Source organism: Scomber japonicus, chromosome 9 (genome assembly GCF_027409825.1).
Source record: "Scomber japonicus isolate fScoJap1 chromosome 9, fScoJap1.pri, whole genome shotgun sequence".
Lineage (NCBI taxonomy): Eukaryota > Metazoa > Chordata > Actinopteri > Scombriformes > Scombridae > Scomber > Scomber japonicus.
In genome coordinates this window covers 24,060,094-24,074,356 of record NC_070586.1, presented here as the reverse complement: position 1 = coordinate 24,074,356, position 14,263 = coordinate 24,060,094, and positions in this window count along the sequence as shown.

The window sequence follows — 14,263 nt, the reverse complement described above, 5'->3', positions numbered from 1 at the left end:
AAGACGAATCTTAATGCCTGGGTGTTTGTGTTTGTGTTCTCTTGGTTTCCTGTGTTGTCCAGTGCTTTTGGTCATTTGTGTTGTTGGTACGAAGGACTGCCTTATATTATTGGTTAGCTGATGGTGTTGTACTTGGGTTTATATTCATGTGTTTTCATCCATGGTTTATTGTAGCTGGGTTGTATTAAGAGTATGGTGTTTTCTGGGTTTTTGGTTTTCAGTTTGCTCTGTGTTTCCCCTCTGTGTTCCTGCATTCCTCCCAGACCAATTTTTCCGTCCACATCTGCCCTGCATCATGTTCATTAGCCCTGCCCTGCTCTGTGTCTTCCCAGCCAATCAACTCCCAACCTGCCCTTGTGCCTAGTCGCCTGTTCCCCATTCCCGGATCACATCTGTCTGTATTTAAGTCTTGGTGTGTAGTTCAGTTTTATTGTTTATTGGATCATCTGTTCTGTTGAGTTTGCCCTGGTTTGTTCAAGTCTTGCTCTGTGATCTGTTTTCCTCAGCTCAGCCAATTTTTGTTTTGCAGCTCAGTTCAAGAATAAAGGCATTTTTCTTCAGCCTCAATCAGACTGCAATCTCTGTATTTGGGCCCACTTGCTCTGCTATTTATGACATTTCTTTCAACAGCTGCAATAAACCAGTTTCACCAGCATTTTGTTTTTTCAGATCAGACACTATGTTTACAGCGTTGGACATTTGTTTTGTGTTAATGTTCATAAAATATGAACCTACCTCTCAGTAAGGTAGTGTGGAATAAAATAGTACACACAAAACAGGAGCAAGTGATAAATATATATAAGAGGTCTAAAACATGTTGTATGGAGATTGAGATGTACTTTAATGGTCATAGAAGTACTTATGTGAAAAGAAAGAAGTGACAAATAATGGCTACATTCAAAAAGTGGTTTGCAGACTCATATTAATTAGATATCACTTAACGTGTTGAATTAAAGAACAAGCAGAAAGTTCCTATTTGCAGCTTTATCTCCTGAATTACTACAAAAATGTCTAATTTCAAAATGAAGTGCCTGAACGTCATCATTGTGATTATTCACTCTGATCAGAAATCACTCTTCTATCACAGGATGTTAATGAATGCTACTTGATTTTGATTATGGTGATTCCATAATCAAAATCAAGTAGCATTCAATTATATTAAAATAGCATAGCTAGAGTTAAATGTATAATGAAGAAATTGAGCTATAAAACACATTGTCACATTAACAAAGATGATATAATATAGGTTCACATTTGAAAAAAAGCAGTAATTGTAATTTTGATCTCTATACATTCATTTCCTTGAACTGTCCAAGTATCTTCACAGTCCCATCAATGCTATTTATTGCTATAATCCATCATGAGAGGGTACAATACACATTCATCATACGAAAGTGGGGGATCAGATGGTTCAGGTTCTGATGGTTGTTGTGGTGGTAGAACACCCTGGACTGGTAGGTTTGGGTTGCCAGACACTTTAGATGCAGAAGCATGTGGTGATGCTTTAGATGCAGAAGCAGGTGGTGATGCTTTAGATGCAGAAGCAGGTGGTGATGCTTTAGATGCAGAAGCAGGTGGTGATGCTTTAGATGCAGAAGCAGGTGGTGATGCTTTAGATGCTGCTTTTGATGCAACAACAGCAGGAGCCTGAGAAGCTGGGAGGATGATTATGGGAAACTTGATCTCCGGGTCTGAAGCAAATTCGACATCCAGATAAACCTGTGGAAAATATTATTGTTGATACATTTTTTTCCTTCTTAACATTGCCAGGGAAAATAATGGCATATGCATCTTGAAAGCATTATATAATTTGAGTTACAAGATGGCGCTAGTTCATTATTTATTTTGGTTTGATCCTTGTGTGGTTCACCTTTCTCTCTTTTGACAGAACAGCTAACCTCTCAGACATAGGATTATGATCATTTAACATATTCTTATTTGATCTGATCATCTTTCACTGAGATGAGTAACAAACATTAAGCAATTCTTGTTTTGTTGCTCTACAAGGTTAAACTGGTCTTGCGCAGTTTTTTTTTTTTTTTTTTACACTTCATTATGTGTGCGCAACCCACTCCTTCAGCTAGCACTTCAGTTGATGAGAGAGGGTTGGGTTCAATAACATTTGGGCTCTGAAAAGTGCAGCCATAAGATTACAGACAATTATTTCGATGTGTTTAAACAGCAAAAACATTGAGAAAGTGTTTTAGTCACTGTGCTGGAAGGCCAGGAGAATCTTATCTAAATAAATAAAGCATACTAACAACCAATACCCCTTGGTTTTTAATTTTCAACATTGCTGCTACATAACTCAAATATGAAATATTTAGAACACAGCATCACAGTAGCCAGAACAACTTCAGGGAGTAGTAGATGTTTAATTGGGATTTTTTTTTAATTATGTAGAATTTAAAGAGGTAACAGCTTTTCTTTTTCTACTTACTTTTCCAATTAAATCTGAAATTATTACAAGGTCGACATTTTATTGAAATGCTACATTAGCTTTCCTTTCAATATATAAACTAATTATAATAAACACTTTGACAAGACACACACACAAACACTGTTCTGTTCTGCTGGTGTCCTGTAGCGCTTACCCTCAGCCTGTACTCCACCTTGATGTTGCTGCAGTTGAGGATGGAGGGATCCATATCATGGGGGATGGTGATGACCCTTGTGACCCTTTTATTTGCAGATGGAAGGATGGGCTGTCCCACCTCTTTAAGGATGTCTTTAGTATAAAGTCTTCTCTTCCCACCTGCGAAGAAGCTATGCTTTCTGTACACGCAATACTTGGGCTTGATTTCATGAGATGAGTTGTTCATAATGCGAGTCGCAACCTTTAATCCCTCTCCTGCAAAACAAACCAGCAATGCCACATGTCAAAACAACCCTTGGCTGAGAGTAATAAGTGTGAATATTACATTGCAGGCTCTCACCCTGGAAGTCCATAATTATTGTTGTTCCTGAGGCAAAAAGTAGCTTAGACTCATGCTGTGGTATCTGCAAGAAAACACAAATTGAATAATACAATTAATGCAGGGTTTCCTAAAAAGAAACACAACAACATATTATACAAAGATTATCACTGACCTACTAAAAGTGTGCGGTGTATGTATTTATCTGTCCTCTGCCTGTATTTTGTTATTTTATTATTTTGCTGTATTCAGGTGCTTCTGAGAATCAACCTTTGGGCAGTGGGTGTGTAGCCCCCAGACAACAGTGTGCAGGTGTGAGGATGGACTTGTAGCATAGCAACCAGGTAACATTGCTGCCTCCGTTTCTCTTCTGCTCTGCTCTGCTCTGCACTGCCTGTCTGCATTTAAATGTTGTATTGAGTCAATTTAACAGGTGTAATGCTAAATTGTCAACCAAATATCTTTAGGTTTAAGGCCTCGCTGTGAGCCCTTGCCAGTATTTTGCGTACATGTCTAAGCCGGTGTTTATGCATGGTGGGGTTGGTGAATGAAAACACCAACAAGCCCAGGCAGGTACTAGATAAAGGTTGAATTTTATTCATTCAACTGCTTCCACAAACCCAACTAGATTCTTTGTTCCCATTAAAATGACAGGAATGTAAAAGATATAACTTACTGTAGAACTTACCATTAGTCCAGGGTCCTTTGTCACGTCCACTTTTGACACAAAGTTGATCTGCGTTGAATCTGTCTTATCAAGCCACATTGATCTACCCAGGATGGCTTCCAGTAAGTACATGATTTTACCATCATAATCCTCTGAAGAAGGAGGGCATTTCCCTAATGCACAACATCAGAAGGCCAGAAGAACAATTGTTCATGAATTGTAGATCTGTGGCCGACTAGACACATTTCTATAAAAACAAATTGCTGTTTCTTGGTGGTTGCAAAATCTGTCAAAACTTTTTTTTTTTTTTTTTCAGAAGATTATTCAAATACCATATTTCCAATGATATTGTTCTAAAAACTAAATATGGAAATGATAAAGGGCACAAACTCATTTTGGAACCATTAATCCAATGTTTACTTACTGAAGAGGGAACTGAAAGGTGAATGGGTAGATGTGACGCCCTGTGCCAACAACCATATTGTCTGAAAAGCAACAAGATATGCTGTTGGAAAAGAAGGGGGTATTCAGTTTACTATCACTTACAAATAAAAGTGGGGAAATCAGAAGGTCGACCTAAAGATTTGTTTACATTTTTTGCTTTCAAAAATCGACTAAATGAGCTAATTAGTTGTCCATTGATTGCCTGTCAGTGAACTGGATTACTGACTACTTAACAGGCAGGCCACAGTTTGTCCGTCTGGACAGTGTCCTGTCTGATGTGGTGGCCAGTGATACAGGAGCTCCACAGGGGACTGTGCTTTCTCCCTTCCTCTTCACTTTATACATCACTGACTTTAAGTACAACTCTGAGTCATGTCACCTGCAGAAGTTCTCTGATGACTCAGCTGTTGCCGGGTGTATAAAGGAGGGAGAGGAGGGGGAGTCAGGACACTGATAGACAACTTTGCAGCGTGGTCTGAACAGAATCACCTGAGGTTGAACGTCAACAAGACCAGAGAGATGGTGATCGACTTCAGGAGGAAGAAGACGCCTTCACAGCCACTACGGATCAGAGGGGAGGTGGTTGAGGAGGTGGAGGACTACAGATTTCTAGGAGTGGTGATTGACACCAGACTGGACTGGAAATCTAACACCAAGGCTGTGTACAAGAAGGGGATGAGCAGACTCTACTTCCTGAGGAAGCTGAGATCCTTCAACGTGTGCAGCTAGATGTTGGAGATCTTCTACCCGTCTGTTGTTGCCAGTGGCATTTTCTTTGCTGTTGTGTGTTGGGGCAGCAGCATCAGAGCCAGCGACACTAACAGACTTGATAAGATCATCAAGAAGGCTGGCTCTGGCACCTTCAACACTGTCAACACTGTCAATTAGTTGTATATACTTTTGTACATTACATTTTATTTATTTTATTTTATTTGCTATTTTGCTATTTTATTATGTATAGTTTGTTCATTATATTCTTATACTATATGATCGTCACTGTGTGTAATGCTGCTGCTGCTACACTGTAATTTCCCAGCTTGGGATCAATAAAAGTATATCTATCTATCTATCTATCTATCTATCTATCTATCTATCTATCTATAACTACTTGAGTAAATGGTTTAGTTCTAACCACATATTTACATACTGTATGGTGGAAAAATTATTTTTATTATATCTTTTTACATCATTTGGTCAATAAAATTGGTGAAAAACATTCATCATAACACCCTGAAGTCCTGAGTGATGTCCTCAAATGTCTAATTTTGTCCAACCAGCAGTCAATAACACCAACATATTACATTTACAGTTTTTTAAGAACAAAAAAAATCCTCAAATTCTAATATTCTTCTGTTCTTGCACTTAGACAACTTGCACAAAAAAGGCCACTTCATTTTGAAATTATAGGGTATATTTCCATAGAATGCACTTCTGAGGAATGAAAAAGATGTTGGTTTGAGTTTGTTATTATCCGTCATGTGTTGCATGTTTTGTTGAGAAGATCATCAGGTATTTACACTGTAACCAATTATCTTATTTCCTATTCCATTCACAAACAAATAAAATGTGAGATAGTTTACCCCTTTGTTTGGTTGCAATATTAAGGCGAATCCGAAGGGGTGCATTTCACTGCAGGGGTGCATATTATGGCAATAAGCTTGCATGCAGAAATGAGCATAAGTTTAAATTAGATAAACTTACCTTTGCAATGTTTGTCTTGGATGAAGTAATGAGTGATGTTGAAGTACTTGGCCATGGAGTAGTCCAGTAGTCAGTAATTGTAACATGTAACATGGCCTAACTGCTCGGACCACTTGACGTCAGCTTTCGCCTCTAATTTTCATACTTTGTCCACTTCCAGAGCCACCTGGCCTGAAATGCAGTCACCTTTAGTAAAGGTGTTTGTCCTGTTAGGAGCTTTATAGGTGACTTTGAGGCTCTTCACGGGGGTGAACATGATGTGTCTGGTACACTGTCAATATTGGTGAGAAAATATATAACCAAATAACAACAGGTAAATTCCACAGTGGGTGTCCCCAGTCAAGACCGAACATTTCCACAATAATGCCTCCTCCCCTCTCTTATCATAGTCTATGATAAAGATCATAAAGACTATGACTTATTTGGTCTCATGCTGAGCCAACCTGAGCCTGTACTGAATGAATACATACGTGTTACAATGCTACATAAATACCACTTTATATTCTGTTTAAAACAAGCTTAGCTTATCTATAACAAATTGAAACGGAAATGTTGAAATGGAAACTTTGTTTGAAGCCTGTAGACATGCAACACAAGCTGAAAAAAAACTTGTACTTGTCTCCTGTGCTGTATCATAATGCATCCTGAACGCTTACAGAAATGTTTATCATGAAAAGCCAGCAAGACAGTCATCAGTCATTTATAATTTAATCTAATATATACATATATATATATATATATATATATATATATATGTGTATATATATATATATATATATATATATATATATATATATATTCAAAAAATATGATTTAACATGTTAAAATATTTTCAGAAAATGTGTTAAATGGTAAAATGTTTTATACATTTGAGCACCTACATGATAAGTTACAGTATAATGATATGTATTTATATTTATAAAGTGAGCAATATCTTTCACACAAAGACACAACACCAATCAGACTTTGGAGGGTTTGTCCCCCACAATCTATTTTATGTCCTAGTGAAATTGGCTGGATAAAAGACACACCCTGAAGCCTGTTTTTCAATTTTACATTAGCTCCTTCTCCTAATCGCAACCAGTATGTGACTGTATGTGACTGTTTGCATATTGTTTTGAAGTCACCCAATTCTGTGTTAGACCTTTTTAGCCAACTGCATTCCAACGTACCACGGGTTTTATACATATTTTATAAAAAAAAAAAAGGTCAATAGGCCTTATTATGGTTGTGTGTGCTATGTTTTCTCATGTTTTTCTTTTCAAAAATGAACTATTAATTCTGGTTTTTCATATTTATTACAACTGTGTGTATTCTCTGTGATTTTCTTCTCTTATCTCTTACTGTTGTTGTAGGGACAGGCTTGGTCTTGCTGGTCTTGCTGACTCTTACCTTTGCTTTGCTGTTGTTTTTTGACTGTGTATTGTCTTTATTTAATGTTTGTATTATTGTATTTAGGTTGTTCTGCATGTTTTTATATTAATAAATCCTGTGGGTATGGTATTTTAAAAGGTGTTATTAGTGTTTTACTTTAGGTAAATGGTGGAATGTGGTGTTGACTTAAGGTGCAGTGTATCAATTTTTTAATTTTTTAAAGAACCAATCATACAGAAGCCAAAGCCATACCTTTTATTTAAATGTTTGCAAACTATCTTATCCAGAAAAATTCATATTGTCAAGACAATACCATGATAAGAAAGTCAAATCATTCCACTGATTTAAGGAGTTGACAAGTACATTTTAATGCTTTGCTTATAAGTTATACTTTGATATAGATTTTTTCTAGTAGTGGGTAGCTTGTCTTACAGTCACCAAACTGACTAGACAAGAGGAAGCAGTCTATAGGTAGCCCTATATTTTAATTGTCCAGAGATACAGTACTTACAAAGCATCAAGAGGAAATGGAACACACGTTGGACCTGTAATATAGGTTAAACATTTTTAGAGAAAACTCACAATGCAGGGAGATTTGAGATGGTTAATGTACATGCATGACAGCCTTGGCCAACAGAATTATTATCTAAAAAATAATCAGATGAAGATGATACTGCAATTTTGTAATTTAAAAGCAGAACTAATACAGTGAATGAAAGTACAGTAAAATAAAATGCAATGTAATAATACTATACATGAAAATGCAGTAGTAGTACTGTAAATGAAAATACAGTAATAATACTGTAAATGTAAATACTGTAGTAATACTGTAAATAAAAAATAAAGTAATAATAGTGTAAATGCTCAGCATTCAACACAATCATCCACCAGCAGTCTTGGCCTTAACACATCCCTGTGCAAGTGGTTATTGGACCTTGGTACTGGTAGAACACAGGCAGTTTGTGTTGCCAACGTTTGGAAGCTGCACTTCCTCCAACAAGAGAACCCTCCAGCGCATAGTGAATGCAGCAGGGAGGATCACTGGAGCCTCACTCCCCTCTCTTCTGGACATCTACAACACCCGCCTGGCCTGGACAGGGAGCCTGGACAGAGCAAACCAGTTTAATCATTATCTAACAGGTTAAGTTCACCTCCTGCCACCCCTCCGACACCCCCGCCCCCCCACACTGTCCCAAATGGCTAGAACCACCCCCCAGCATTCTCCTGCACATCACCTCTCCATCTGTCCCCCCTCCTTCTTCCCCCTGTGCCAGCCAGCTGTCTCCTGTACTGAGACATCTGTACAACCTGAGTCTGAGTCAGGAGAAAGTCCTGATGCTGTGGAAGACGTCCTGCCTGGTTCCAGTCCCCAAGAAGTCCATGCCATCCGACCCAGTTGACTAAAGACCAATCGTCCTCACATCCCATGTGATGAAAGTCCTGGAGAGACTGGTCTTAGACCAGCTGAGGCCACAGGTGAGGACATTTCTGGGCCCCTTGCAGTTTGCCTATCAGCCCCATTTAGGAGTTGATGACGCTGTCATTTACCTGCTGCAACAAGCCCATATGCATCTGGATGGTGGAGTAAGCACTGTGAGGATCACATTCTTTGATTTCTCCAGTGCTTTCAACAGCATTCAGCCTCTGCTACTGGGTGAGAAGCTGCGGGTGATGGGTGTTGACGACGCAGTGATCTCCTGGATTACTGACTACTTAACAGGCAGGCTACAGTTTGTCCGTCTTGGCAGTGTCCTGTCTGATGTGGTGGCCAGTGATACAGGAGCTCCACAGGGGACTGTGCTTTCTCCCTTCCTCTTCACTTTATACATCACTGACTTTAAGTACAACTCTGAGTCATGTCACCTGCAGAAGTTCTCTGATGACTCAGCTGTTGCCGGGTGTATAAAGGAGGGAGAGGAGGGGGAGTACAGGACACTGATAGACAACTTTGTAGAGTGGTCCAAACAGAATCACTTGAGGTTGAACGTCAACAAGACCAGAGAGATGGTGATCGACTTCAGGAGGAAGAAGACGCCTTCACCGACACTCTGGATCAGAGGGTCTCAGGGTTAGGGTTAGGGTTAGGGCTCTGTACTGGGTCTCATGGTTAGGGTTAGGGCTCTGTACTGGGTCTCAGGTAGGAGTCTTTTGAGACGGTGGTGGAGAGGAGGACGTTGAACAAACTGTTATCCATCATGGACAATGACCAGCACCCTCTCCATCACATAGTGGACGGACAGCGGACCACCTAACCCTAACCCTCACACAGGCTGCTACAGCTCCGCTGTCAAAGGGGCAGATACAAGAACTCTTTCCTGCCACATGCTGTCACACTGTATAATAACAGCTAAAAAACTCTACTACGCACTTTATTTTCTACACACAGTTACACACATTTTTTACTTTGCACTAAAATCAACACTGCCAATTAGTTGTATATACTTTTGTACATTACACTTTATTTTAATGTATTTTTTCTATTTTTTTCTATTTGCTATTTTGCTATTTTATTATGTATAGTTTGTCCTTTATATTCTTATACTATATGTTGTTATCGTCACTGTGTGTAATGCTGCTGCTCCACTGTAATTTGCCAATTTGTAATTTGTTTGTTTATGGACAGCCAAACATGATAGCTTAGTGTCATACACCGTTGGAAACCTCTGACTATTGGCTAAAAGGTTATCAACTTCATTTCACCGAATATTTCCATAGGCTAGAACAGCAGTCAATCAAAGCCATGTCGTCATTGTTGTCGGTCACATGTCCTCATTGGCTTTGGAGACATGTACTGCCTAAACCTAAACACCGATTGGCTTGTGTGTGGTGTCGTCAGAAGCAGGAGAGGCTCACGGTCATAGACATATAAAGAATAGACGCCGCATTGACTGCTGGTGCGCGAGAAATACGGCGGCCATCTTGGACCGGTCATTCTGCGAGTTACCTACAAGCAGAGTAAACGAGAGAAGAAAGATGCCAGAGCATTGCGCTGCATATTCTTGTGCCAATCGGCGGACTGTTGAGAACCGGGCTCGGGGGATTACTTTTCACAAGTAAGAACATCACTATTGCTTGTATTTTGTAAATAGAATATTATTTTACTGTATTTATGTCCACCAGTGACAGCCAGCTAGCTAGGCTCTGCTTAGTGCCGGTGCTCACCCGGCTATGAACTGAGACTTTATGAGTCATCTTCCATAACACAGACTTTACAACTGACAAAAGAATGCTATTGTACAAATAAAACAAATATTACTGGTAGTATATTGACCAGTGAATTTTACACAGGTGGCACAGACTGTATTAGTCACATGTAATCCATCCTAACAACAGTAAGATACCTGTCATGTCTCATGCCCACCTCACCTAGAAAAATACAGAACATCTGACTGTAGAAGAGTTTGCAAACAAACCTATTCACAAGTTCCATCACAAGGCACAGTGAAGGTTTGATTTAATTATCTTGTTTTTTAAAATATTGGAATCTTTGTATATTAAAGTTGCTTTGTTCTTTGTCTTTATTTTCTCTATTCTGTAAAGTGTCTTTGAGCACTGTTTATTATTATTAATATTATTATTATTATCATTATCATAAGGTGCTGAGAGTTGCAGAGAGGGTGATTCGCCAAGCTGCCACAACTCCAAAGCTGTCAACGGTCACCCACATTGTCCGGGAGGAGATTGGCACGGAGGATGTATTTCTGCTTGGGGAACACGTTGAGGAGACACAGTTTGGCATCGACAACCACCACTACAACTTGTTGTCTTTGGTTGTCTCTGTGTTTCATAAGATCAGGCTGCACTACATAGCAAAAATCACCTCTGTTGAATTACAGAAAGGGAGCACAAGAAAGAAGCTGAGCAAAACAGTACTCTTTCAAGGGTTTTAGGGGTCAACAAATGCCACTCCTCAGCAGGCAGACTTCCTCCTAAGGGTCTGGGGGCTGCCCAGTACAAGGCATTTTATTGTCTTGTAATATTGTATATTATAGTATAGTTTTGTCTATAGTATTATAGTATATTATAGTGTATTTTATTGTGTATTGTATTATAGCATAGTATACTATATTATAGTTTATTTTATTGTGTATTGTATTATAGCATATTATTATAGTAGGGGTTATATTGTATTGTATCATATTATATCATGTCATATATTATATCATATTATATTTATTATATGGAGGTATAAATATTATATTAAGTTTGTTATGTGAAACTAGGTTATCTAATACTATGTTACATTATATCATGTTATGCTATTATATCAATTTATTACATGAGGTCATCCAATTCTTTTTATTTTATTTTCCCCCTACATTATTATGCTACATTGTTTATTTATTCATCTCTCTTTAAAATATATATGTATATCTGTATTTATTATTACAACATACTATTGGATATAATTAACAATATTACAGTATTATACCACTTAATTATACACACACACACACACACACAGTATACTTCCTACCCTCACATGTAAATATTTTGTGTTATCAGTGTTTGTTCATTGTGTGTAATGTACTGGTCATATTGTTATATATACTGCAGGTATATAATGTGTCCATATATTGTTTATATATGTATATAGCCCGATTTTGTTTCTTCAACTTATTAAAACAGCTGACTTTACTGCCACGATCTGCTTCTGCCTCTATCTATATTTTAACGTGTGTGTATAGTGAGTGTTTTGCTAAATACCGAATACATCATATATCAAGACTTTTCAATTACTGTTAAACCCACTATGAATATTAATATACGCCAAACGATGTGTCCTGTATCATAGCTACATGTATGACGTTTGCAGCAAAAGAAACCGCGTGAAAATCAGTTTAGTATTCAGTGAGTTATGATTGATTAACTGCGCTGACAGTTCATTGCGCCTGTCAAACACATTACACTGAGTGGAGCGGGTGACCGGTCCAAGATGGCGGCCCCACGTCTCGTCAGCGCCAATAGGCAGTAGCGGTCGCTGCGGTGTCTATTCTTTATATGTCTATGCTCACGGTCGTAAACATCTAGTCACGTGTACTCTGAGATGGACGCGCAGGTCAGGAAATGACGTAAACGGACTGTATATGGTTTGTTATTTGTGTTATTACGTTACGTGTTGGACTAAATACATGGACATATTGAGGAAAATATTCCGGTTTTATGGAAACGGATTTCATATTTCACAAGAATGGATACTTGGCGAGCTGTACAGAAAGTCCAGAGTCATAAGATGATCGTTGTGGATAAAGGGAAGACTTTGAAGGTATGTAGGCATTATAGCTTTTCTCACTTAGCTGAGTGGCTAGCCGAGCTAATCGGTAATACTATTACGGCTGTGAGCAACCATATAAGTCGTGAGTGGTCTTGAATGAATCAGGACAATCTAAGCTTTCCAACGATGTACGGCATGAATATATATGTTTAAGGGTTGGTGTTTAAAATATTCAGAAGAACTTGTGGCTACCTCCTAACATCCGTCCCGTTCCGTAGACGGAACGGCGTGCGTTAAGAGGTTAATGTGTTTTTTATTGTCAAAGGGTCAAAAAGAGAGAGGCATCACATATGACTTCAATCTTTGGTCTGTTAGGGTCTTGATTTCCCTCAATTCACTAGTATGTATCTCTTTTTTTGTAATGATGATGGTGAGATTGTACAACCTTATATATCATCAATTAAAATGATAAAAGTACCACTAAATGACACAAAGATATGGGAGAAATTTGTGATAAAAGTGTTTCTTGTATTAAAAAAATGCAGTGGTAAAACAATACAGTTTAATGAATTATTTTCTGTGTGTGGGTGGGTGGCAACAACATGAATGGTAACTTGCTACTACAGGCAACTACTGATTATATGTGGGTGTGTCTACATTAAGAATATGTCAACACACATCTCAAACACATCATAGGTAAAGAGTGAGTGGGCTGAAAATGTAGCTGTTTCAATTTATGCAAATTTCTACAAGATATCTGGTGTGAAGGAGAAGTACATCCTGTTACGGCTATGTACTTTACACTACAATAAATAATTAAAACTGAATATTACTGTAGTGTAGTGTACTTCAGGCTGTCTTGTAAACAGATGTGAGTGTGTGGCTAAACCAGTTGTCAAGTTACTATTACCAGTATATGAGTGACCTTGCAGAAGTGGTATGTATATCAGTAATTTCTTCAATTTTAACAGTGATATAGTCAGGGTCTGTCATCATATTTATCATCCAGAAACAACAGCATTATGTGAAATGTGTGTGGCAATGATGATCATTTGACAGTTTTGTGGCATTTTGTCAAAAAAAAGGGTAATTAATATGGCACAGAAATCTATGGATGATGTTCTTGGTCATAATTCAAATTAAACATCCAAATACAAAGTTAAATGAGATTTTTTTTTAATAAAGATTATTGTTTCACTACATTACTAGGAATAATCAGGCCATAATTAAACTAAAATTAAAAAAAATGTAAAAAAATGCAAAAGCTAAAATGGTAAAGATGAAATTGAAAATGGAAATGGAAATAAGAAAAAGGAAACAAAATATATGAAACTCAAAATGGAAATTGAAAATACTTAAATGGAAATATTTTAATTAAAAGCTTAAAGGGAACATTTTCGATTTTTTATTTTTTTTGCATTTATCCTATTGGCATTTGACATTAATTAATTAATTATTATTGTTATTTCTATTCAATTCTGTGATTCTATATCAACTTTTAATTTTAATTGTGACCAAAAATCTCCATGAAAAGTTAACGTGGAATGTACAGAGAGAGGAGCTTCTAAACTTCTAAACTTCTTCATTCTGTAATTCAGCACACTGCTGCCCCCCCCCCCCCTCCCCCCCCACCATATCCGATATACTGCACCATATTTTCATCCAGGGGAAAGCTGTAAAACACTCATGATACATCATAACTAACAAACATCTCCCCACAAAAGCACAACACTACATATGTTTATCTTGCTGTAATAGAATGGTAATGTAATAGAAGTCAAATAGAACTTTTTTCTTTTACTCTTACTTAAAGCAAATGAGTCTCTTCATAATGTGACCTTTAATCATGTTCACACAAGTAGAGCACTCCAGGGGTTTGACATTTACTAAAAGCAAACAAAAGAGTAAGCTAAGTCTTTGCTGAGAGACAACTTTCAGCATGAATTT